This window comes from Ambystoma mexicanum, chromosome 4q (genome assembly GCF_040938575.1).
Source record: "Ambystoma mexicanum isolate Mex_15411 chromosome 4q, UKY_AmexF1_1, whole genome shotgun sequence".
Classification (NCBI taxonomy): Eukaryota; Metazoa; Chordata; class Amphibia; order Caudata; family Ambystomatidae; genus Ambystoma; species Ambystoma mexicanum.
This window is the reverse complement of record NC_090928.1, coordinates 212,685,553-212,712,857: the sequence shown is the minus strand read 5'-3', so window position 1 is coordinate 212,712,857 and position 27,305 is coordinate 212,685,553. Positions and strand designations below refer to the sequence as shown.

General features: G+C 47.8%; 2 protein-coding genes across 4 annotated transcripts in view; one reads left to right on the top strand and one right to left on the bottom strand.

Moving 5' to 3' along the window:
• Window positions 1–27,305, bottom strand: part of TFB1M (transcription factor B1, mitochondrial) — a 725,212-nt gene that overhangs the window by 229,509 nt on the left and 468,398 nt on the right. The window lies entirely within an intron of this gene.
• Window positions 9,524–27,305, top strand: part of CLDN20 (claudin 20) — a 161,690-nt gene continuing 143,908 nt past the window's right edge. For both annotated transcript variants that reach the window (XM_069607742.1, XM_069607741.1), the window contains exon 1: window positions 9,524–9,717. The gene's annotated coding sequence lies outside the window, so the exon portion shown is untranslated. The remainder of the gene's footprint in view (window positions 9,718–27,305) is intronic.

Genomic DNA, 27,305 nt, shown 5'->3' with positions numbered 1-27,305 from the left:
AAGAAAACCGTCTTGAAAGACAACAGACTCAAAAGACAAGAGTGCAAAGGTTCAAACAGAGCACCCATCAGAAATTTAAAGACCGAATTCAAATCCCAAACCAGCACCTGAAACGGGGGACGGAGGGAACACATTAGTGAGCCCTTTAAGAAATTGGGAAATCAAAGTAATCTTAAAATAAGAACATTCTTCAGACGAGCGCTTGAAGATAGACAGCGCCGCCAGGTAACCTTTAATGGTACCTACTTGAAGACCCCTCTAGGCCAAAGAAAGCAAGAAAGATAGAACCATGGGAATGGAACACTGAAAAGGATCGACATTGTGTCCTCTGCACCAGTCGCAAAACTTACGCCAATGGTACAGGGATTTGGTTGCCGGCCGCATGGCCGAAAGCAACACCTCCAACACGTCATCTGGGAGGTCCCAATCCTTATATCTCAACCTTTCAGAAACCAAGCGTGAAGGTTGAAGAGTCTTGACCTCTGGATGGAGAACCCCGACGACCCGGACCCCTAAACTCCCCCAGACACCCCTTTCCTCGCACGAGAGAAAATTCTCTCAGTAGGGAAGATGGCATGAGGACAGATGGACATCTCTAGAAGGTCCGGGTACCACGCTCTCCTGGCCCAATCCGGAGCAATGAGGATCAAGTGGGATCCGAAACTCTGCAACCTCCTCCAGTACATGAGGAATGACGGAGACTGAAGGAAACATGTACAGAAGTGGGAATGAGCAATCCACGACGAATGCGTCCCCTAAGGCTCCTCTCAAAGGAAATTCCCTTGAGCAGAATCTCTCACACTTCCGGTTGGCACTGGTCACGAACAGATCCACTTGTGGGGTTCCCGAAATGGCGAAGATCTCCAGAAGGACTTCCTGAGCCAACTCCCACTCGTGACAGATCGTGCTCTGCCTGCTCAGAGCATCTGCCGCTGCATTCTCCTCTCCGGCCAGATGAACTGCCCAGAGCCAAATTCCTTGCTGGATTGCCCAGAAACAGAGCTGCATTGCTTCCCTGCACAACGGGAGTGACCCTAACCACCCCCTTTTTAGTTGAGGTAATGCATGGCCACTGTGTTGTCAGTCATGATCAGGACACCCTTCCCCTGCACAGACGGCAGAAAAGCCTTCAAGGCCAGCCTGATGGCTGTCACCTCCAACAGGTTGATGTGGAGTTTGGAGTCTGATGGAGACCAAGGACCGCTGGTGGTCATATCGTCGGCATGGGCTCCCCATCCTGTGAGGGAAGCATCAGTCACCACCGTCACTTCCGTCCAAGGTTACCAAAACGGCTCCCCCTTCATCAGATTCCCTTCGCTGGCCCACCACAGAAGATCCTGCGAGACTGAGAGTGGAACCTAAACGGGATCCGACTTCTTGCCTGAGAATTGGGACCACTGCATCTTGAGGACCCATTGAAAAGATATCATCCGCAGTCTGGCCTCTGGTACCAGAAAAATGCAGGATGCCATGAGGCCGAGCAACCTTAAGAATACGAAAGCTGGAAGACTCTGGGCATGTTGAAATTTGTCCACCATCTGTACAATGTGATGAGCCCTCACCTTGGGAGGCGAATACTTCCCCAAGGACGTGTCCAACACAGCCCGATGTACAGGAGTACATCGGAGTAGGAGTTGAGAAGGTGTCAGATGAGACTTCTTGAAATTGAGGGAGAAGCTCAGCTTGTGGAGGGAGCGGCAGTTGAGACTCAGATGAGCCAGAGCTTGCTTGGGAGAACCGTGCTCGGATCAGCCAGACGTCCAGGTAGGGATAGACGTGAATCTCCCCCCGCCTGAGATACGCTGCCACCACCACCATTAGCTTGGTGAAGACCCTCGGGCGGAGGTCAATCCGAATGGCAGGACCCGAAACTGAAATTGCGAGCTGCAAACCGCAAATCTCGGCACATGAAAGTAAGCATCCTGTAGGTCCAGAGACACCAACCAATCTTGAGGTCAAAGGGCCTGAAGGACCTGAGAAAGAGTAACCATCTTGAACTTGTCCTTCTAGAGGAACTTGTTCAACCAACGCAAGTCCAAGATGGGTCCCAGTCCCCCGTCTTTCTTTGGAATAAAAAAATATGAGGAATACCATCCCTTGTTCCTCCACGCTACAGGCACTAGTTCTATAGCGCCTTTCTCCAGCAGGGTTAAGATTTCCTGCACAAGGAGCAGATCCGGAAGCTTCAAAGAGACTCCCGGTGGATTGTCAGGAGGCCATTTCAGGAAGGGCAGACAGTAGCCGTGGGCTATTGTCTCCAGAACCCACGCATCCAAAGTAATAGCTCGCCATTCGTCGAGATGCTGAGACAGTCTGCCCCCAACCGGCGAACATTGAAACATGGCCTCATAGTTGTTTTGGAGCGGCTGTTGCAGCACCTGAAGGCAAAAAGGCTGCTGCTTGAGTGGCTTTGGCACCTCCATTTCCCCCGACTGTCATGGCCACAGGCCTCACAACACAAAAACCACACCATCTAGTGATGGGGGCAATGGGTTACTTGACTCACTTATGTCCCTTTGGACCCATAAACACAGGGGCCCTGGCTGGACTCACACCTGGCGCCTTTGGCACCAGGCTCAAATAGAGATGTGAGCAGGAACACTTTACTTCAGTGCAGGAGTGCTTTTACTTTATTTCAGTGCAGGAGTGCTTTTATTTTACAAGAACTTTCCAGGAGGTGATATATCCTCATGTGCTGACTCATCGGGTGTGGCTCCCTAGGCCTGGCCTTCATGTGCTGATTCATTGGGTGTGGCAGGCAGGCTGAACCTGGTGGGCGTGGCTTCAGAAGCTCAGCTATATAAGTTCTCCATCCTTAAGGCCGGTGCTTCGCGTTACCGTGCACTTGCGTACAATGTGATACTCACCGCTGCTTGGACCAGTTTACTTACCTTTGAAACCAGGTGTTCTCCTGCAGACTCACCTCCAGGAAACCAGTGCTTCATCGCTTCATCTGCAGACTCATTGCCTGACATCCAGTGATCTTGAGCCTGACGCCGCAGCACCGTGCTCCGCATCCACGAACTCGGACCCTGTGAAGAAGAAGAAAGACAAGGTTAGAACATCTGTCCTAGGGCCGCGCTATATTTGAACCCCACGTACCCCTAGTTAACAATTTATCAGCTACTGTACCGCTGCAGCTTAGTTCCTCGTTCCCTCCGGCTGCCGCTTCAAGCTCTGCAGCTTCTGCCGGGCTGGCAACATCACCTGCAAGGGAACAAAGCAAAAGAGCAAACATCAAAAGTGGAACGGACAGCAATACAAGACAATGAACTTTACCCAATACAACAAAAACAGATGAGGAAAGACAAAGGCAAACAGGAACAGTTACCTGAAGTATAGTGGCTTAGTCACAGCAGGACTGGACTACCACGTGCAAGGGACCAGTGAAGGAACTCGGTCCAGATCATACAAGCGCCCCTGCCAGAAGCAGCAGGACGGAGTGCTCGCCAAATCTAATCAACAGGTGAGCTTTCGAGGGACAGCGCATCCCACGGGTACCATGGTTTGGGAGAAGGTGTCTGGAAGGGGATCAGACGCACAAGCTGGCATACTCACGCCCCCTATTCTCCACGCAGGAGCAGTCTCGAGCAGCATCACCTATTACCACCAGTCACCACATAAGCGCAGAGGGCAAAGTCGGTCCCGAGCAATCTCACCCCCAGGAGGGCTGCAACCACACCCCAAAGCCTCTGCAGAAACCAGGTGAGCATAACACCGACAACCATGGGTACTTCTACGTTGGCCCTTTTGATTGCCGGCTCCTCTCGTCCAACCAAAAGAGGAGTAGTAACGAAAGGAACCTCTCCTCCACTGTTGTCCCCTAGGACGAAAAGGCGGAGGTTGACACAGTGCTGCACTCAAAGACTTAGCAGCAGCTTTGGAGGTCTGCAACCTCTCAAGGCTCCCGTCAGCCTTGCTGCCAAACAAATGAGAGCCATCAAAAGGCATGTTCAGAAGACGGGCCTGTACATCTAGAGCAAAACACGACTTCCGCAGCCATGCAAACCTGCGTATAATGGTGCTTGCAGCCTTGGACCGACTAACACTGTCAGCCGTGTCCAACCCAGACTGAAGGGATTCACACATGGCGTCCTTGCCATCCTGTATGAGAGCAAGGAACCCATCCCTTTCTTTCCCCTCTGGAATATGCTCAGCCGCTAGAGAGACGCAATTCCACAGAGTGTGAAAATCTTGCCAAGGCACAAGTGGAGTTGGCTGACTTCAGTACCATACTCCCAGCAGAAAATATCTTGCGTGCCCAACCATTGAAGCGCTTGCCGTCCCTATCAGGAGGGATGGTAGGGTACGCCGCCTGCCTCGAGGTGGCCATAGCCGCCTGAACCACCAAACTCTAGGGAGTGGGTCGAGTGGATAGGTGGCTGGGGTCGCTACTGAAAGGGCAGTATTTTTTAGTTAATGACTTGTTAACCGCCGGAAGAGACTCCGGGGTCTACCAAGCAGCGCCACCCTTTTTTGCAAAGTCAAATGAAAAGGTAACACCGGGTCAGTGGACGGACCTTGATATAAAATATCAGTCAAGTCATCCTGAACAAATGCATCTGGAGGACAAGGCCAACCAAGATACTCAGTAACCATAGCCATCAGTCTCCGATAAGAGAACTCTGCATGAGCCCCAGGCTCAGGCCTGCAAACTCCACTTCCGGAGATGTGTCCAAGCCGTATCATGGAGTGATTGGCGCAACTCTTCCAACTGACTGTCCCCAGAAAAGACAGGAGCCACATCAGGCTCAACAGGGTCAAATTCCAAATCAGACCTCTCCTCATCCTCATAGATATCATCCAGAGGAATGCAGAACTCCTGCCTAGGGACAGAAGTGACAGAAGTGGGTCTGGATTCCTTAATAGGCTTCACAGACTTGGATGTAGCCTTCCTTGGAGGATTCCCGGTACTAGGGACCTCCATCGGCAAATATCCGGCCAAGAGGCCCCGCAGGCGTCGAGGGCGCTGATGGCTTCAGCGTCGACAACAGCGCCAGCGGCACCGAGGGCTGGTGTGAAGGCAAAGCTTCGACGTCCGTATCCGATGGACACGGCGCCAACGGAGTCGATGCCAACCTCGAGCACTTACCAGATATCTGCGGTTTTGCCGGGTACGAAGACCAAGACCTGGATCTAGCATGTCTCTGGCGATCAACCTGAACCTAGTCCGAACGGGACCTCGACGGTTCCCGATGAGTATCGTGCTGAGCACCCGGGCCCAAAGGCACATAAGCATCGGACCGAGACCGTTCCTTGCCGGCTTCTTCCGAAGACACGGATGGAACTGTGCCCTGGGATTGAAAAATCACCAGCATCTGCTCCCTGAAGGCCGCCCACTCCTCCGGAGTTGAGGACTTAGTGGGACAAGCCACTTTCCTCGGGGCGCCATCATCCGACGAGGACGGGGATGGCGACCGGTGACGCTGCTTCCAGGAGTGCTGAGACAAGGACGACAAGTGGCGGGACCCACTCCGGGATCGAGATCCCCGGGACTCCTTCCGACGAGGAGAGTCACCTCTCGAATCGTCGGTGGACATCCCCTTTAGCAGATTTAGTACCCCGACCTACCTGTAACTTCCCCTTATGCTCCTGCAAGGCCTTAGCAGTCAGCGACTGGCATTTCGAACAGTCGTCGGTGTCATGACTCTCGCCCAGACACCACAAACAAATGCGATGCAGGTCCGTAATCGACATCTTAGACTTACAGTCCCGGCAAGTCTTAAAGCCAGACCGCGGAGTCGGAGGGGGTAGATGAAGAAAATATATTCACGAAGAATACACGAGGCGCGCCGAGTTCTCGAAGCAAACACGTTTGCGGAAAAAACGGAACTGAGGCTATGGGCACTGTACGTCCTATTTATAACATCCGGTGACGTCACCCTCGACGGAGGCCTTCGAGGGACATCGACCTGACGCCATCGACACAGGATGCCCTCTGCCGAAAAGGCTTCCGAAGTAGCACAGCTGTGGACATTACATTTTCAAGATGTGGATATACGTTGTAGGACACAATCCACTCGAATGAAATATACTGACCATATACAAATGATAAAAAATAACTTATGTTACAAAATTAGGCCTCTGCAATTCTTAAAAATCCCAGTAGACCAGCAGGGCGAGTTCCTTTGTTTACATATTCTATATAAGAGAAATGCACTCGCCCCATGGTGACAGGTGACAAAATATTTACCAGTGCCATCTGTAAAATGGTGCATATCACCATAAACACTTCATATACTGCCACCAAACATGTAAGCTATGCGCAGCAAATGTTTATTTGCCATTTACTGCAAACAAGATTTGTTTGCAGTAAATGGCAAATAAAAGTTTCAAACATCTCCATACTCCTCAGCAAGGTCTAGTACAATGCAAATTGTACTTTCCCGTCATAAAATCTCCTTGCCAATACGAGTGGGCAAACAGATTTTGCCAGCCATGAAAAACCATACATCATTATACAGAAGTAACACACTGACTGACTCATTTCAACTAGGCTTGCACTTTTGCAAACAGGCAATACACATAAAAGGAAAAACCAGCAATTAGGGAAATGTGTGAGACAAGGGACAGACTAATAGACAAACCATCATTTAGTTTAAAATGGCTAGTTACAAGGAAACATATCTGCTTTACATTTCCAAAATTAAAACAAATTATAAACAGTATTCCAATTAAGGTGCCGCCAAATTCTGAAGGACACCAGGCTGCTTCTTTTCTATGGCCGGTTATCATTATTTGGGTAATGAAGGTAATTTCATGATGCTCAGCACCTTAAGGCAAATGCACAAACATGTAGCCAGTGGAGAGCCATCAAAAGCTGGTTAGATATCGTTGAGCTCCAGAATGAAAAGAGCTATGTCAGTTTGACATCTAAACAATGCGTCTAGTGCCAGCCCCACATCAAGGCTTTCAATAGTCTATCCGAGACAGGATTATTTTTTTAAATCAGGGATGTCGCAAAACAGACGAACATGCAAATGAGAACGTTTTAACAAGACAGAGGCACCACACCCATGTACGCATGTCATCTTGTAAATTAAGTTTTTTAATTCAAATAAAACGCATAGGTTTCAAATCAGACCAACTGGTCACCCATTTCCATTGACACTGAGCTAATTACTGACCAGCACAGATGATGTTGAATTTACTCTGCTAATGAATTTTGGTAAAGAGGGACTGGTCCCGCCCTTAAACCTTCTCAAAAAGATTCAATATGCATTCAAAACAATCAAGAAAAGGTTCTGTACACCCATACTCTGAACAGCAAATTTGCAGACAGGTATCCAATAAATGTGTTAACAAGGGTCCCAATAGTTATCTAGGCATGCCTGCTTAACATGAACCATTACACACTCCCGAAGGCAATGCTTATCTAGGTGAACTGCCTTGTGTCCTTTTACCTAGAGAACAATTGTCAGGGGGATGGACGAGACCAATGCACATCATTCAATTGGCTGTCCTGTTCCAGATCTCTACATCGAGAAACATACTTAGCAATGGGGCTAATATGGATTTTGTGCAGTTAATTCGATAATTGCCCCTGCTCAAACGCAATAGGGCCCTTTCACAGCAGGAGAGACCAAACAATGATAGGTCATAAGAGTACAGCAATTAAATGAAAGTGGCTCACTGCAATACACCGCTGTACAAAGACACTGACTAACCAATGAACGGCCAGGTGTGCAAACAAACAGGTTAGGCGTTCACCGAACACCACATGACTATAATTATCATCATCAGGTAAAATTAAAAAAAGCTCTAAGAAATAGCCAGAAGAAAATGAGAACCCTAAATTGTTGTTTAAGGCATTTATGTTTATATTAACGCTACATGACATAAGTACCTTCAGAACGAATTACAAATGTAGCACGAGTTCACTGCCAAAGAGTTTTTTGGCGTTATGCCCAAAGAGGCAGTAAGGGGGAAGGAAAGGTCCGCAGATATCATTTAAGGAAGCTCAAAGAACAAAGCATCAATGCTTTCAAAAGTCCAGCTTTGGTGCAGTCTTCATCTGTCCCAATACACTGTTCCACAAGTTTGGAGCAAAAACACCACACGCACGTCCATGGGAAAGTGCTCTCTGGAAGCAATAACTTGTTGGAATGGTATCGCATGCGGAGCGTAGGATTCCGACTACAAGTGTTGGCATTCAATGATGTTGACCGGTTGGTCTTGCATGGCTTGTGGACGGCAAGATGGAGGATATTCAGAACAGAAATTGAAAAGGTTTGCCAGACAGAAGTGGATGTCAGAGTAGACTGTACAGGTAGAGGCATTTCTCTTGAATTGTGACAATTCTTTTAACACAAAGAAATGTAGAATACACTTCACACAAACACCTTCTACCCCTCGCAGCACCAACCAATTAACCCCAGTACTTTTGCATCATATTTTCAGGTCACTTTCCAACACATTAGACGCCTGCAAACATACTGGACCCATTATTCGGTTTACACTTACTGTGCACCTTGCCGACAACATTCTAGTCTCAGCGCGCGCGCGCTCCTAAACCCACAGCCTGGCCAATAATACTGCACCTGATCCGAACTTGTCACACAATCCTAAATCCAATTACTCTTGCAACATTTCCCAAATTGAATTCACGATTACCACAAAGTCCACAGACCACTGACAACTACTTTTCCTCATTATGTTTAGTTGCCACGTCATTGCAAGCCGCTCGAAACACTATTCATAACCAAATCAGAGACTCTCTATGTTGACAGTATGGAGATTAACAAAAAAGTGGCAAGAAAAGTAAGGCCTACACAGACATTCAGAATTGTGCGAAGAAGGGCATAGATGGGAAGCTGCAGTGTGCAGCCGGTTATGCACACGCCCCACAGCTGCTCCACAGAAGTGTAGGAAGTATGCACATTAAATGGGCTCTGCTCACTGGACTTGCTGGGAAGGAAGCACAGTAGGGATGTAAATAGTCTCACTCAATAGCCCAAGTCCAACTTCTGGAGGTACAATGCCCACCTTCTAGCATGAATACAAACACAGAGATTATGTTGGTTCATTCGCTGTAATGTGAAGGGCAAAGATAAATGGCCGGTACTAATGGTACTTTTAAGGATAACAGAAAAACCACTAACATAACGCAGGAAAATCATATCCACGACTCATGCTGCCTATTTCCCGGCTCTTTGCAGATGCCAGGGCTCTTAAAACCTTCTTAGCTATCAACAGATGCATGTACAGACTAGGCCCTCTAGCCAATCATTGTACTCTATAATCCAAGGCATTTGATACCGTAAAGTGCTATTATTCCCGTATTAATCCTCCACAGCACAGCCTGAAATAAACACTGGAAGCTCAGATTTGACTACCTTCTAAGCATAAAGCCTCCCAGTGCTGGGTGCAACTGTAATGTTTCCAACTTTAATCTGCAGCTTTGCGGCCAAAGGTTCCAACAAATCTAGGGGCGCCAGCCTCGAGGGCCGCCTCCCTCTCCTGTAGAAGATGCGCAACCTGTCATTTGTTAACCACCACTTCTCCCCCTCGCACTCTCTAAACTGCCAACTCCTCCGCATTAATTTGTCAAGTACCGACACGCGGAGGACTTGATCAGCCCTCGCCCACAGCTCACTACATCGGCAGGTAAACTGCGCGAGGCCGGCCCTGCCGCTTCATTCCCGACTCCTGCCCGATGGCGAGGCCACGCGGCGGCGGCTGCAGGGGTGCGTACACGCTGTGAGCCTTCACTGAGAGGTACGTGTGGAGGAGGAATTGGCCGAGAGAGCTACATGCAGCTGTTTGGGTATTGATAAATATTTTCTTAACCCTAGACAAGCAACACAATATGTAAAATATTCGCACTCTTAATTAAGCTTGCTTGGAAGGTACTCTGTTTTTATTAACGTTTTCTTAACACGTCCATTTATCGTTGAAAAAATGGTGTTTGCCATGACAGCATTTTACAAGCGTTCCTTTAAAACATTATTTCGATCTAAATATATAGATATTCCATACATTTAACAACCCACATCGAAGAAAAAAACTGCAACTTTCTCACCAAATCAGCACGTTTCTTTTTTGTTTTGCCTTACAATCCCTTAGCTGTTTGTCATAGGCGTCGACGTTTAAACCATAGAGGCAGATGCGAATTGTCTTTTGTAGGAACACTTGGGCTTTCCCTGACAGCGGTTTAACTTTTGTGGTTAACACAAGGACACTCGGGCGCCTTCCGTCTCTATGTTTGACGTCGCTTGGCTTTCAGAGCGAGAGGAACGGTGCTGTTTATATTCAGCAGAAAAACATCTCCATGCAGGGCGCCGGGCGAGAGGAACACTGCGCAAACCCAGCATTATTCAGAATTAGGCGATACAGAAACAGAAATCACCAAGAGAACATAACACATCATTTTTTTGCTGAGTGGCTCATTCTATTTACTCTCGTTTCACTGTGTCTGTAATTAAGTTCAGGGAACACACACTAATTATGAGGGCCAGCTGCACGGTTTTCAATGTCTGATTGCGAATTTGAAGTGGCTGATAAGCAAAGCATTGGTCTGACAGCACAGCCAGCTACTGTGTAAACCCAAAAACATGCTCTGGGCTCAGGCTGGCTTTATGGCTTGGAATATGCCTCTAGGGAGCTTCATGGTTTTACAAGCTAGAATCCAGGCAGGGTTACTCAACTCCCCCCGCCCCCCCCCCCATCGCCTCTCAGGCCCTTTGCACGGCCCTTGCCTCTTAAAACACAGGGCATCCTGTCCTACCTCTCGTCCCCTCCCCCTCTTCTCCCTTCTCCATCTGCAAACTCTGGCCCTTCTGCAGCCGCTCCCACCCTCTGTCTTCCTTTCCTCTTTACTCCCCTGACAAGGTTTCTAGACAAGTCCGATCTATGCAAGTCTCGTCAAAACAGGTTCTTTCCTGTTCCTCCAAAACCATCAAGGACCACATCGACACCCTTGATACTGCCCTGGCCGACTTCTGCAACTTCTCCTTCGCCTCGGGAGCCTTCCCCTCCCCTGAGAAGCACTCTTTTGTGCACCCTCTTCTCGAAAAACCCACAGCTGACCCTTCTTGCCCTGGCAAACTATCGCCCGATCTCCATCACACCTTTTCTGGGCAAACTCTTGGAAAAGCTGGCCATCTCGCAGCTTAACCTCCACTCTGGTGGTCATGGAGACAACCAACAGAATCAATCTGGCTTTAGAGCTGCCAGAAGCACGCAAACTGCTCTCCTGAACATCTGTGAAGACCTACTCTCCAACCTTGACTATAACATCCCTTTTGTCCTGATCCTACTCGATCTTTCTTCTGTCTTCGACACGGTCAACTATACCATCCTGCTCAACCGTCTCTGTGACAACCTGGGTATCATTGATCAGGCTCTGGCCTGGCTGACTTCTTTCCTCTCTGATCGACCCTCCCAGGTCAAACTTGGGTCCTTACTTTCCTCTATCTCCCTCTCTACCTGCGGTGTTCCCCAGGGGTCTAACCTCTCACCCTGGCTTTTCAATCAATACCTGGCAACTCTTGCCTATCACATTGCCTCTCTCTGCTCGAATTTTCAGTACTATGAGGATGACAACTCATTTTCAGGCTGGCTTCCCTCAGCCACCTCTTCTCCTTCTCTCATCTCTGACTGTCTGCTATTCAGGAGTGGTGTGCCGCCAACGATCTCTGCATTAATGCCAGTAAGACGGAGATCCTGCTCATCAGCACACCTTCACCCTCCTTTCCTTTCACTCTCTGGTCTGCCTCCCTTGGCCCTCCTCCTGTCCCCACCTGCAAGGCTAAAAACCTCGGGGTCATCTTCAACTCCACACTTTCCTTTTCTGCCCACATCTCTGATGTCTCTAAAAAGTCATACTTCCAACTGCACCTCCTCAGAGGTATTCTGCCTTTCCTCTCCTTCTTCCAGTAAAGCTCACTGTATCTCGAGCCCTGGTTCTCTTTAGGCTGGATTACTGCAAAAGCCTCTTTCTAAATCTACCTGCTTCTACTCTCCGCCCTTTGCAACTCATCCAGAATAGGACTCAGACTTGTCCTGGGCCGCAAGCCCTGGGATCGTATCTCTCCAGCTCTGAAATCTCTTAATTGGCTCCCAGTGGCTGCAAGGATGAGATTCAAGTCCCTTTGCATTGCCCACAAGGCTTTCTAGGGCCTGGGTCCAAAATACCTTAAACTCTCCCCCCTGCAAATACCTTCCCTTTCAAGCTCTTCGCTCCTCAGCCTCCAACTCCCTCAGGGTCAGTCGTTTCTCTAAGAAATATGCTGGGGGTTGATCTCTGTCTTCGGCTGGGGCCTCCCTCTAGAACAGCTTCCCTGCCACTCTGAAACTTGAGGAGAACCATCTCTGGTTCCAGAATCACCTCAAGACCTTCCTCTTTGCTTCTGTCTTCTCTCCTCCTCTCCCTTGTTGATCTGTTCTGCTTAGGCATCGTGCACCTGGCCACCCTCTGATTTCGGGTCCAGGTACTTCCCCAGCCAAACACGCACCCGCACTGTCTCCTGGCAACCCTTGCACTTTGGATCTGTATCTGTAGCCCTACACTCCCCCCCCCCCTTTCCTTGCACTTATCAGACACTCTGGTCTGTGCCTTAAACCTAGCACTTGCCACTTGCTGGCTGCACTACCATTTGTTGTTTTTCATTCCTATGGACAGCACTTTCCACCCCCCCACCCCCTTGCAATTTCCCTCTTCCCTCTCCCCTGCACTTGCGCGTTCTCAATATCACTGGGCCTAGTAAGATAGTTGTTTTTGTTCTCCCTTGTTCCCCTCCCTTGCCTCGTCGTGCTCTGAAACACATGTGTATGAGTGCAATACAAATCAAATATCAAAATATCCTGGATTTAAGGGAAGGGGCCTAACACAGACAGCCAGGGCCGGCCCTAGGATGTGCGGGACCCCTCTTCTTTGCATAAATGGTGACCGTGATATTACAGAAAATTATTTCACAGATTGAGTCTTTAATATACAAAATATCATGGGTAGTAACATTAAAAACACGTTTCCATTAGTAAGGCAGGAGACAAATACAATGTGACAGCCAGTATATGATGTGTCACTGTTAACATTTACCTATGTGGCAATATCAGGAGTGAGGCTTTATTTTGTAGCTGCAGACAAAATGAGAAGGGAGCCTCATCAATGTACCCTATGAGCCTTCATTGGAGGGGGTGAGCAGGCCACAACTTCATGCCCTGAAAAACGTTATGCCTGTTTACTAACTCATAATTGTTGAACCTAGCGGTGCCTATGCCAATTTCTGCCTTTCTATGCCTTACTATATCCCTTCTCACTTGTGCATTTGAGTGCTTTTCGGTAATTCTGAACCATGGTGTGTTCTTAAGAACTCTACACCCCCATTTTTGTACTGAAGCGTTTCTACGCCATGGCTACAAAAAGTGCAACTCTTGGTACAACTCCGATCTGGCCGCCCTTAAACGCAAATGTAGGACAGTTGAGAGGAAATGGAACTCATCGGGCGGACCATCTGACAAACTGGCCTGCAGCCTCCTACAAAGGCAATACCGACTCTGCATCCGCTCCAAGAAAAGGGTCTTAATTCAAGCCAGCATCTCTGCGGCATCAAACACAGCTACACTTGTCTGCAAGGAACTGGCCGATCCTGCAGCAGCCTCTTCTTCTGTCACACCCACCCAGGACCTTTGCTCGGCCATGGCTGCACACTTCATCACAAAAACCCAAGACATCCTTTCCTCCCTCTCTTCCACTCTACAGCATACACCAACACCAGAGCCTCCCTTGGCCCCCCATCCTCTTACCCTCTTCCTCCCTCTCACATGTCACATCTGATGAGGTCACCAGACAAGTCCGGTCTATGAAGGCTTCATCCAAACAGGTAGACCCCTGCCCCTTTAAAACCATTAAGGACAATATTGACTCCCACGCCCCAGCTTTGGCTGATCGCTGCAATATCTTCTCCACTGGAGTTTTCCCAACTACCCTTTAGCACTCCCTCGTGCACCCTCTGCCGACCCCCCCAGTCTGGCAAACTACTGCCCTATCTCATCATTACTTTCTTGGGAAAACGCCTGGAGAAGCTGGCTATCACTCAGCTGACCCTCTACACTGAATCTATTGGTTGCTTCCACAACCATCAGTCTGGCTTTAGAGCATCCAGATGCACAGAAACTGCTCTTCTGAACACCCGTGAAGACCTGCTCTCAAACCTGGACACAAACACCCCATCTGTCCTCATTCTCCTTGACCTCTCCTCTGCCTTTGACATGGTTAACCATAACATCCTGATTGCACGTCTCTGTGACACCCTCGGAATCACAGGTCAGACTCTGGCGTGGCTAATCTCCTTTCTCTCTGACCGCCCATCCCAGGTGGAACTCAGAGCCTTTCTCTCGACTATTGCTCTCTCAACCTGTGGCATTCCCCAGGGATCCAACCTCGCCCCCTAGTTCTTCAACATCTATATGGCTGCCCTGGCACATGCAATTGCCGCTTTCTCCTCCAACTTCCAGTGTTATGGGGATGACACGCAACTATCCTTCAGGCTACCTTCAGCCGCCTCCTCCTCATCGCTCATATCCGACTGTCTGTCTGCGTCTACTATTCATTCATGATGTGCTGCAAACGACCTCTGCCTCAACGGCAGTAAGACTGAGATTGTTCGCATTGGGACCCATGCTCCTGCTTTTCCACTTTGTCTGGCCGGCCTCCTTTGGCCCTGCATCCGCACCCACCTTAGAGGCAAAAAACCTCAAGGTCATCTTCGACTCAACTCTCTCCTTCTCCTCTCACATCTCTAAAATCTCTAAAAAGTTTAACTATCATCTACACCTCCTTAGAGGTACTCTACCCTTTCTCACTTCCCCCAGCGGCTCACAGTCTCCAGAACCTTGGATCTCTTTAGGCTGGACTATTGCAACAGCTTCTTCCTCAACCTCCCTTCTTTGACCCTGTACCCTCTGCAACTCATCCAGAACAGAACAGCAAGACTTATCCTTGGACTCAAGCCAGGGACCGCATCTATCCGGCACTGAAATTCCTTCAGTGGCTCCCTGTGGCTGCAAGGATCACGTTTGAGACCCTCTGCATTGTCCACAAGGCTTTCTGGGGCCTGTGACCTACCTACCTGCAATGCTTCTTACCTAAATACTGTCCCTCACGAGCCCTCAGCTCATCTACTTCTAACCTTCTGCGAGTGAGCCGGTACTCCAAGCAGAGATTTGGAGGGAGACCCCTATCCTCAGCAGGTGCCTCCCCCTGGAATAGTCTCCCTGCCACCCTCCGTCTTGAACCTGATCTTAAGTTCCGGAAACTCCTCAAGACCTTCCTCTTTTCATCTTCCTTCGCAAGCCCTCTTACCCTGTTAACCTAGCTTTCTGCTCTCTCCATCTCTCCCTCCTCTTCCCTACAGCTTGCTGACTGGCTGCATGGTGTAGCTCATAGTCTCACCGGTCCTGGGCACCCCCGCCAGTCCTCTCTCGCACTTGCCTCAGGGCCCTACTCCCACCCCCCTAAACAGCACTTACAAATAACCCAAGCTCTCTCTGCACTTACCCCAGTCTCCATCGACTGGGTGCGCTTGACCCTTCCCCCCCCTATTACCGTCTATGCACTTGCAAGTTCCAACATGCACGAATATCGTCTGTTTGTTTTCCTCTGTCTTCCCCCCTTTTCGCAGGTAAAACTACAGAATTGCTGTCAGGCATATTTGCTTTGTCTCAAATGTCAAATGTATTTTTGCACACTTACTTTGCCTGTGCAGACTATTATTGTCTCAGAATTTCAAGGACACTAAACGACTGTTTTGGGTATTACCCAAATTGACCTTTTACAATTGACCTCCTGCACAATTGACCTTTATATTATTTTAGTTATTTTATATATATATATTGGGTTGGTTTTGGATTATAAATAATATAAGGGGATTGGGTGGAGGGTTGCTGGGGGTTTTGGATTGGGTGGGGAGTTGCGGGGGGGGTTTACCACCACATATATGTCCTAATTGACCTCCTCAATTAGGTCAATTCTCCCGAGGTCAATTGTGAAAAGGTCAATTAGTATACAACCGTTGTTTTGCCCTTGTTCCCACCCTCCTTGAGCGCTTTGAAACACTTACTGTGTATAGGCGCTATATAAATAAACAATACAATACAATACTAGGCCGCCCTGTGAGTTTGTGCTCGTGCTGTGGAGTCTCTCCTATCTTCTATCCCTATCTCTCTGCCTCCAATATGACACTCTCCATCTCCCCTATCTATTCCAACTGCTATATTATCACCTATCCTCCTCCTTTCACGAAGTCTGGAAGGAAAAAGTTTAAAAAGACATTCTGACCTCTAACCCTGGTCTACCCATTGCAGAGACCTACATCAGCGCAACTTCCAGACAGATTGTCACTGATGTCCTCTTTTCAGTACTGCTCCAGATCTTTGGACTCCTCATCTTATCTGTACTCGGTCTCCTTTCTCATCCTCATCCTCACCCATTAATGGTGGCACTGAATGGAAAGTACTCTTAGCGGGCTTCTCATCATCCAGGTGTATTATTAATGTCTATCGCAATGGCACTATCGTGGTTCAGGGTCCTCAACTCAACCGCCTCCTCTTCGACCGGCGCTTGCCATCCCTCTTCAACTTCGTTTTAACACCTGCTACTCCTTCCTCTCTCTGTCCCCCCCTCTCACTCCTCCAACTGTTGTACCACGCCCCTGTACCCCTCACCAGAAAACATCAAAGACAGTGACCTACTTCATCTAGCCAAGCTAAATGCTCGCTCTGCTATCAAACACACTGCTGACATCTGCCTCCTCCTTGAAGACATTGCTCTTGATATCCTCGTTCTTACCGAGACTTGGTTCAATGCCAGCTCAGTCACTGCTTTTCACTCCCTTCTCCCTGATGGCTACAAAATCTTCTCTAAGCCTTGCACTAACCGTGCTGGCGGTGGGGTTGCCCTGATCTTCCCTGAGTGGGTCCCTTCTTCCCTCATACCCAATCACCCATAGTCCTCCTTTGAGAGCCTGGTCTCCAAGCTGGTCATCTCTCCTACTTCCCTCCCTGACCATTGCTACTATCTACAGAGCACCTGGCTCTATCACCCTGTTCCTCTCAGAATGAGCTGATTTCTCCTCCTCTCTTCTGACATCTACCTCTAAACTCTCTCCTGGGTGACTTCAACTTCCACCTTGACTCCTCAATCACAGCATCGACTTCTGCACCTTGCTCTCCCTCTCCATTCTGCCCTCTGGCCCTACCCATTTGGCTGGGCACACTAGCAATGCCTTTATCCACACTGATAATTTGCTCTCCGCCCACACACATCCCACTCTGCTGGTCAGATCACTCCCTACTCTCACCTAGCTCCTCTCGGCTCTCTGACCGCATCTACCCAGCTCTGCCAAACTCATTCACGGACATCCGCCCGATGAAACAAGTGTCAGCTGCTGCTGCCTCTCCCACATCAGACTATACCCCTGACTCTGCTCTCAGCAACCTCCATCTTGCCATCACTAAAACTCTCGACATTCTTGCCCCAGTCATGAGTACAATTCTGATCTTGCAGCCCTGAAACGCAAGTGCAAAGATGCTGAACGAAAGTGGCAGACCTGAAGCTCATCCTCTGACAAACTGGCATGTCGCCTTCTCCAAAGGCAATACCGTCTCTCCATTCATTCCAAGAAGAGGGCCCACATCCGGGCTTGCATCTCTGGAGCATCCAACAACACGGCTGAACTCTTTAAAATCTTTAAGGGACGAGCCAATCCCTACGCAGTCTCCACCTCACTTCTTCCCTCTCAGGCCCTCTGCAATGCATTGGCCACACACTTCACTGCAAAAACGCAGGCCATCCTGAGCACTCTCACTTCCTCCATTTCCCCCTCGTCTCCTCTCACCCCCCTCCACCTATGCCTCCCATTCTCCCTCTATCTCTCTCTCCTCCTTCTCTCCTTTCACATCTGATGAGGTCACTAGGGTTGTCCGCTCCATGAAGGTCTTCTCCAAACAGGTCTCCCCCCTGTTCTTCCAGAGTTATTACGGACAACATCAGCTACCTTGCCCCTGCACCTGCTGATTTTTGCAATCACTCTCTTGCTACTAGGTCTTTCCCCTCTTCCCTCAAAAACGCTCTTTTGCGTCCCCTCCAGAAAAAGCCTTCCGCCGACTCTTCGTGTCTGGCCAACTACCACCCCATCTCTATTACCATCTTCCTTGGGAAACTCGTGCAGAAGCTGGTCTTCCTTCCAAATGACCCAGCATACCGAGGCTCATTGCCTACACGACCATCAATCTGGATTCCGAGCATCCAGAGGCACAGAAACTGCTCTCCTGAACACCCGTGAAGAACTGCTTGCATCTCTGGATTCCAACTCTCCCGCTGTTCTCATTCTACTTGATCTCTCCTCTGCATTTGACACGGTCAACCACTCCATCCACAAAACAGCTCACAATACCCTTGGTATCTTGGAGTGGGCACTGGACTGGCTGACCTCCTTCCTAACTGACCGTTCTTCCCAGGTTATCCTGGCTCGTACTCCTCTCCCACCTCCATCTCCACCTGTGTAGTTCCCCAGGGCTCCAACCTTTCACCCTGGCCCTTTAACATCTATCTCGCGCCGCTTGCTCACCTAATTTCCACTTTCTCCCGCTACTTCCAGTGTTATGCAGATTACACACAACTCTTCATCAAACTTCCCTCTGATCCTCTCCCTACTTCTTCCATCATTCCTGACTGCCTATCTGCCATCCAGTCCTGGTGTGCCTCTAATGATCTCTGCCTCAATGCCAGCAAGACTGAGATCCTTCCTATTGGGGCTCCCTCTTTCTTCCCTTCACTCTGGCCACCTTCTATGGGCTCCCTCCTTCTCCTTTATCTGAAGCCAGAAACCTTGGAGTCATTTTCGACTCCTCTCTCCTTCCTCTCTCACATCCAGGAACTTACCAAGAAGGCCCATTTTCAACTCCACCTCCTCAGAGGTATCCTTCTCCTTTCCTCATCTTTCCCCAGTAGCTCAATGTCTCTAGAGTTTGTGTGCTCTGTAGTTGTAGGCTAGACTACTGCAACAGCCTCTACCTTAATCTACCCTCTTCCTCTCTCCGCTCCCTCTAGCTTATCCAGAATAGGGCTGCAAGACTAATCCTTGACCTCAAGCCCAGGCACCGTATCTCTCCAGTCCTAAAATCTCTCCACTGGCTCCAAGATGCTGCAAGGATCAAATTCAAGTCCCACTGCATCATCCATAAGGCTGTCTGGGGCCGGGACCATGCTATCTACAACTTGCTCTCACCAAATACTCTCCCTTCAGACTTTACGCTCCTCCGGCGCCAACTCTCTGCATGTCAAGCGTTTCTCTAATCAGCGAGCTGGTGGCCAATCTCCTTCCTCAGCTGGCTCCCTCCTCTGGACAGCATCCCCCCCTCCTCACCGTCTTGAGCTAGATCTCCTCAAATTCTGCAAGCTCCTCAAGACTTTCCTTTTCAATTCCTCCTTACCCCTCTCGCTCCTGTGCTAAACCCTGCAGTCACCGAGATTGGTGACCGGGGCCCTTATGTGTCCTTTGGGGTCCTGACATCCCTCTGCCCCCTGAATCGCCTTCAGGCTCCGCCCACTCCCAGTGCCCACTGGCCTGTGTTGTCTCACAAGCCTGCACTTATGTATTGGCAGGTGACCACTCTTTACCAAGTGATCTCTGCCAGGCACCTAAATCTTGCTTGCAACTGACACCCTTGCACTTCCCCTCTGTGGAACTCCCGGCACTTACCCACCACCTTCCTCGTCCCTTCTCTCTCTCTGCACTTGCACAATCTGAATGCTCACAAGAACAAGTAGGACCGCCTCGGTCTCTTCTCATTGTTATTATATCTGCCTTTCGCTCCCATGCTCCCTCCCCATTGCCCTGTGGGTGCTTTGAAACACAATTCTTTGATGTATAAGCACAATAAATAAATAAACTGTTTGGCATGGTGCAGGAATTGAAAGGGGAAGCAGGGAATCCCCTAATAATGTTGCAACTGCAATTTAGCAGGTTAGGTGACTGTTGCTGAGATGTTATATTTATATCTTCCCGTAAATCATATGGCTTTTTCCCCATTGCCTCTACAAAGTGTGCTGTAAAATGTGGTAATGTGGTGTTTTGACTATGTAACGGTTATGGCTCCCTCGTTATTGACACTTTTATGTGGTCTTGTGGGTAAGCGTCTGCACTTGGACAACCTGGGTGAAATCCTTGTAGCTGAACACCTGCAAAAGTTTGCAGACTCAAAAAATACACACACGGGCTAGCGGCCACCCTCTGAAAAAGTGTACCCACCCACATGTATCCTCTACTTATGCCCTAAAATCAACACATGGCCACAATGAGGGAAAATAACATCTCCAGGATTGCAACCTTTGGGCATATAAATATATGATTTGTTTGCCTGCTGATCGTTTGCCCTAACCCCCATGTTTGGCTTTGAACAGTACTGTTTATATAAATAGGACTTAAAAAGTAAACAAACCATAGTAAGGTATTCACACAAATATATAAATCCTTATAGAAACATGTTAGGCAAAACATTTTCAATTGTGCATTATGCTCCTCGCGTTGAATGGGAGATTACAAATACCAGAATGCAATTCAGCAGAAGGGAAAACATGGCCTTTGAGATTTGAAAATGTACTTTCAAGACTTAGACTATTGTGAGAAAAGGTTAGTTACCGTTTGTGTTTCAATGTCTGACACATGCAGGCTTCATATATGGTGTGATGAAAATAGTACATATCACCAAATATCAATTATTTTTTGTGTGTTAAATATGAACATCTGAAAATAATGTAGTTAGTTTAAAACTGTTCTGAGAGATATATTTTAAGTTGCGAGGAGGAGGGTGTAAATGTAGGTAACCAACTGCTGCTTTGAGAATAAAAATGACCCATTGCATTTTTTAACAATGCCTTGCCCAAAACAATGGTCTCTTAAACGAGCCATGACGTGTAAAGCAATGCTGCTTTAAAAGCTAGGCTAGAGCAAAGAAAGCGATTAGCAATGATTATGGGGCCTGCAGCATCTGATGGGCCACTAAGAGGAGGTATTTGTCTTAAGAGCATCACAATGGTTTGGGAGGTGACACAGTGGCCTAAGTCGGAAAACGCATGAATCGTCCAAGGAAGCAGCACAGCCGCTCTTTAAAATAATGTGTCCTGCTATAGTCGAGGCAGGCACTGGGGTCTGCGGGGCCCGGTGCCAACGCACACACTGCACATGCCTCGGCGGGCTCTGCAGACATTAGAATACATAAAATGATAAATGTGCACAAAATCCTCAAAGTTGACTAAAGTGTGATAACTAAATATAACAGCGTGCAACAGGAGTGCTTGTAGAACTATTAATATTAGAAATAATCGTAAGTTCTAGGACATTTACTACTAATACTGGTACTATTACTGGTAGCAGATGTTGAAATGGCAGGAGTCTGGATAGCAGTACCTGGCACTGGTACCTTCCATATTAACACTAGTAGTTTAAAACTATCAGTAGTAGTAAGACGTTTATCTGCTTTTATTGATATTTATAGAGCTATTTCGCCTAAGTGCGGTACAGTAAGTAAGCAAAGGTAAAGAGACAATAATATTCGAAAATGGGCGGCGGGTTAGTGTGTGAAGTCAGTTATTGGAAAGAGTAGAAAGCGGATGTGTTAACACCAGAGCGAATGTGTAGAGAGGCTGCAGAGTGAATAGGGTGAGGGAGTTACACTGTTTGGGGCTAAAAGGAAGAAGTAACGAAAGTGAGAGGGGGAATAGAGAGGTCCAGGGAAAGAAGGTGAAGGGATTGAGAGCAAAGAGGATGCGTAGGAGACTATAGGGAGACAAGGGGTGATGGGAACAAGACCATGGATATACTTGTAGACAATGCAGAGAAAGGGAAAGTGAATAAAGGAGTCAAAGGGGAAATAAGAGATGGAAAGAAGTGAGGAAGAAAGAGGAACGTAAGGGTAAAGAATAGTGAAGATGAAACACAGAGTCATAGCCAGAGCAAAGAGGATTACGAGAGGAAGGGAGACCAAACAAGATGGCAAAAGTTAAGGAAATAGTGAGTTTATAAGCATGACATGAAAGGAAGTGGTGGGCACAAATATCAAAGATAAATACGAAAAGTACGGGCAGTTTTCAGTATGTTTTTCCAAAGTCCAATTGGGATTGGACTCTATAAGACTTATCTCTTGGTTTCAGGGCCCCAACTTCTAATCTAGGCCCACACTGCCCACAGTTGGAAGAGTGGCAGAGTAGCCAGGCTTATCTTAGAAGGAGGAATGTGAGCTGTAAATCAGTACACAGAAATCAGAACATACACAGACCCAAAGAAACACTTACATACTTAGAGTTCTATCAAAAATGTGTTATTTTTTTATATATACACACAAGGTAATAAGAAACGAAAGAAGTACTGTATTAATTAGCAACATCAAACGTACATTAGGATAATAAGGAGAAATAAAGCAAGTGAGTTAATTATCATGTTTCTATCCACATAGAGTGACTTCAGTTTAGTAAGTAGAAGTGCTTATTTGAATTAACTCAGAATTATTAGATTATAAATTCAAGAATGTAACAAAGCAAAATTAACAAGGTTTAGGCAGTCTTTCCCTAACTAGAAAATAATTCTTTAGTTCAGGTTTTGGAGTGAAACAAGCAAAGCCAAAGCCAATAGGATTGACATATTTACTGTAGGGGAACCAGCAATGCCAAAGTCAAGCGGAATTAACAGTTCGGATGAATATCTTCTTAGTACATGAATGTATCAATTTAGTTCTTTGGAAAAAGCACAGGAGCTTTGAAGAGGCCTTCCTGTAGAGGCACAAAGCTGTTAGGCCTGGGCGACTAGATTTGGGTGAACACCCACACAGTAGAAACAGTGTTTAAAAAATAAAGGAGCGACACAAATGGCTCAAGGTAAATTTACCCTTAGCCCCACACTACCTGTAGTGAAGATGATGCAGCTGGACTCCTTCTGGATGCATGGTTGCAAACCCAGTCTCTTAATTCTTGGTCCTGGTGACGAAAGGGGGAACCCGAATGGGCTCCTGCAGCAGTAGTCAAGAGAGGGACTGGCCAGCAAAGCAATCTTCTTACTCCTGCATCGGTTTGAAATGTTGGTGTTTTTTTTATTAGCAACAGCAGTGAATGGTCACCGCCGGGTGGAATCTTCTCGTTTACTCAACCCTGCACTCCGGGTGGGGGCCTCTGAGGAGAGGATTTGTGCTTCTGGAGGTCCACACGGATGCCACCGAAGTTACAGCGAGCTTGTCTACGGCAAAGAAATGCACGTCCGGGTGGTCAAGGTACCCCGGGTATTGGGATTCTTCAGCCCTGGAAAGTCGCAGGATCGTCATGGGACAGCTCAAATTGAAGAGTCTTGGGGCTGGTCATGGCCACTAGTCCAAAAGAGTCAGTCGACCTTGGCAGAGCTTCCCTGTCGATGCATTGACAGGGTTCAGGACAGCAGCTGTACTTCAGCACTGCTTCTGTGGTTACTGGAGGAGCTGCAGGTGTCTCTGGTGGTCATCTTCTTCGAAGCTTCAGTTCCAGTGGTCGACTTAGCCTTCTGATCCAAAAGCCTCACATTTTATGCAGGAACCCATCCATTCAGTTCCATGGACCCGTCAATCACCTGGGGGTGGGTGTCCTTGCAGGACAGCCAGCCGCCCAGTTCACAATGGTTACAGCCAGCATACCTTCAGACAAAGGCCAGATAAATTGTTGGGCTCCTACCTCACTTCCTGCGTCAGCAGACACACTGGGGCTTTGGCAGGCTTCACAAAGGGATCCAGTAAAAAGGGAAAACTCAAAGAGGACCCACCCCCAACTGGAATGGCAGAAGGGCCAAGAAGGAACAAACTAAAAGTGGCAATAAAAGACTGGGGCCATTTTGGGAAAATTGTCACCTATGGGTGCTATACTGTAGCTGTGGAAACACCCTGGGAGTAACTCATACTGTCACAGGTTTCTCCCTTTCTCACCTGTGTTTGATGCTTGCTGGATTTCTTGGAAGGAGTCTTCTTGCGTACGGTTCGGGCTTTGTACTACCCCGTACGCGCGTCTTCGGGTTCCAGCGTTCTTTGTCCATGGCCGATAGGAAACTCCAGGAAGTCCAGGAATGAAGGAGGAGTACTCGGAGGAGAGTACACAGATTCCGGGATACAGGATAAGGAGGAAGGGAAGATAGGAGGAGGAAGCGAAGGTCCGGGAACCAGGAAGCAACAGAGTTCAGCGAAGGCGAACTACGGAGTACACGTCTAGCCACAGCAATCAGTAGCGTTGAGACGCGCGGGGCCGCGAGGGCGTGGCATCTTTATAGAACGTGCTATGTCTGACGTAAAAGCTGGTAGACAGCGTTCTGTGTTTAAAGGCCATGTTGGAAGTACAGCAGAGTGTAAGCCCCGATGTGTCATTGACCAGGAAGTCCAAAAGGGCGCGTCCGACGGTTCATGACACATACACAAATGGTAGAAAAATGTATCCACTGCCACCAGCAATTTATGTTCGTCTGTTAATGGAACTATAAAAGTTACAGGAGTAGTCGAAAAGGAATTACAGTGTAGCACCTCAGCATTCCACATAAGGTGGGGGGTGCTTATCCCACAAAAGGAAAAGTAAGATAAAAGTATCCTACTATCCTTGAGAACATAAATTCTCATGGAAAAGTAATACAAAATAAAAATGGAAGGCCAAGGGATTACCTCGCAACACTGCACATAAGGTGGTGTGTGCTGTAACAATCACTTAGATGCCTGTAATAAAATACATGGAGGAAAGCATGACTCCATTAAAGTAATAATAATTACAGTAGCAGTAAAACAGGGTTCCCAAGACAGAGCACAAAGACTGAGTGAGTGCTTAAAAGTCCCACTCAAACAGGAGAACAAATCAAAAAATCCCAGAAGCCCAGCAAAAGTGCTGGGAGTCTTTCAGTTTGAGGGGAATTGGCACACGATCTGAAAATTAGCACTAACAGGCAGTATTAGAAACTTGAAAAGGATGAGATAGGGATCGAAAGTAACCCTGTGATTATGTGCATTTTTCGAGAATGGGAGAAGAGACCAGGGGAAGAAAGAGGGAGGGGATAGGAAGGAGAGGATGGAGAAGACAACTTCAGTCTTTGTAGGATGGAGATGGAGGAAGCGAGAATGCATCCAGGACTGGATGGCAGAGAGACAGGTCGAGACAGTGGCATGAAGAGCATCAGAGAATGGGAAAAATATCCAAGACTCGTCTACATAGAAGTGACAGAAGTGGTTAAATTAGGCGATGGGAGCAAAAAGTGGACTACTGTAGAGTGAAAATAGCAATGGCCCCAATACAAAAATGTGGGGAACACCATAGAGAAGAGGGTGCGAGGAAGAAATATGACCAGCCCAAGTGACAGAATAAGTACAATCAGGAGATGGGCGTGGAAACATTTGAGAACCGATTCGGAAAAGCCCAAAACGGTCTTGTGGTCATGTTTCTGGCCTGTTCCTTGCCGCCCTAGCTGAAACACCACACTAGCTTTCTGGTATTAGGAGTCATGAGGATACAGTGCCCCACACATGTTCTACCCATTTGAGGGAATATAGCAAACCTGACTCTCTTCAGCAACTTCTAAGGGTAACGCGCTGCTTACTTGCTTTAGCAAACTCTCAAGCACACTTTGACTGGCCCTTGCCAGTTGCTGTCCCCAAATCCTCAAGAGACCTCTACTCGACCTAAATGCCCCCATGAGCATTAGACAAGAACAGTCCACTGGAGTTGATGCCCCCATATGGCTCCATTGGTCTATGGCCCTTGCCCCAGGTGACTTCCGATGTGTACCCTCCAGCTCTATTACCCTGCACCGTCTCCTGCTGCCACTCTCACTGCTGCTCCTCCACCACCTACTGCTCCGGCTCTTCTTTCCCCTCTAACCTCTCCCTCTATCCACACCCCACCTGGCTCTCTCCTCATGGCTTTCTCCACGAACTTCTCCAATTTTCTCTCCAGCTCTTCGTTCTCTTTCCAAAATGAGCACTCGGGGACACCAATATTCTGGCCTTTTATTGTGTGCGTAATTAGTGTGGATAATAAGGTGTTAGTGTGGATAATAAGGTGTTCGGGGCAGTAAGTGCTCTGACTGGTTGCCACCTTAATGCCTGAAAGTCTCTACTCCTGATTCTCCTTTATCCTTGCACCCACATTTTCCATTTTTGGGTAGGCTCCCCCCTTTCTGATCTCCAAGTGAGTCTAGTTGTATAACGTTGAAAACCGGACTCCGCACATACACTCGATATTACGATCAGGCAAGGTAAATATAGCCTAGTTCCAGGCCTGCATTCCACATGTCTGGGTTGTGGCTAATGGGATCTTCTCTTTCTGCTTGTTCATAGTGAATTGAAAGCCGTGGTTCACAATCACACGCAAAGCGCAAGCAACAGATTCCTGTCTCTGCATCATGTTTTCTCTGTTCGCAATCCATTACAAGCTTTGTTTCTTGGGCGCACAATGAGCAGGGACTCAGTTCTGGGAACAGTAAGTCGGTCTTTCCTCAGAGTTGTAGGAGTGTGTGTGTTTTCTAGCTCATTGATTTTCTGCAGGCTGTATGAAATGGCTAAACGTTTTTTCGATCTATCTTGCCAGAAGTAGGACTGGGTGAGCTCCGTGGGATCCCCCATTAACCACCTCCATGGGCTTCATTACAGAGCAGGTGGCTCCCCGAGACTCTGTGTGCCCCAGTGTCACTTTTCTGGTATGGCTGCAGGGACTTTGTAATAGTATAGTTTCACCCATTACTGCATACAGACATGTTAAATGAATGACCATGTGTTAAGACAATTATCCATTGATAGAGTTCAACCTTATGTATAATCTGCCCAATTTAAGCACAAGCAATAACTGACCTTGTTGCTCGTAAAATGTTTTTGTTTTTTTTAAATCACCAGACGCTTTTCTTGGTCTTTATGTAGTTTTCGAAAACTTATTTTGGGGAATTTTGTATATAACTGTACTTGGTGTAGTGACTACAATAGTACTTTGCATAATTTAGGAAGCTGGCTTACATTGAGAATTTTACAAACTAGTGGAGGAATCCTGTCCATGAAGACATTTTGACTAGTTCTTCAAACACTGCTGGTATAATCATACTTAACAAAAGCGATTTGCCCTCCTTTAATTATTTTCTCAATTCCAAAACTTGCAAATACATTATTTTGTATTTGCTCCAGAACTAAGTCGCACAGACTGCATCCCGAGCTATATTTTTGTAATTGAGTCTACATTCAGCATCACTTTAATGACACCCTTTGCATCATATACAATATATCAATCCCCACCTCAGACAATTCCTAAACAGAGCTGCTGTCAGTATAGCCAA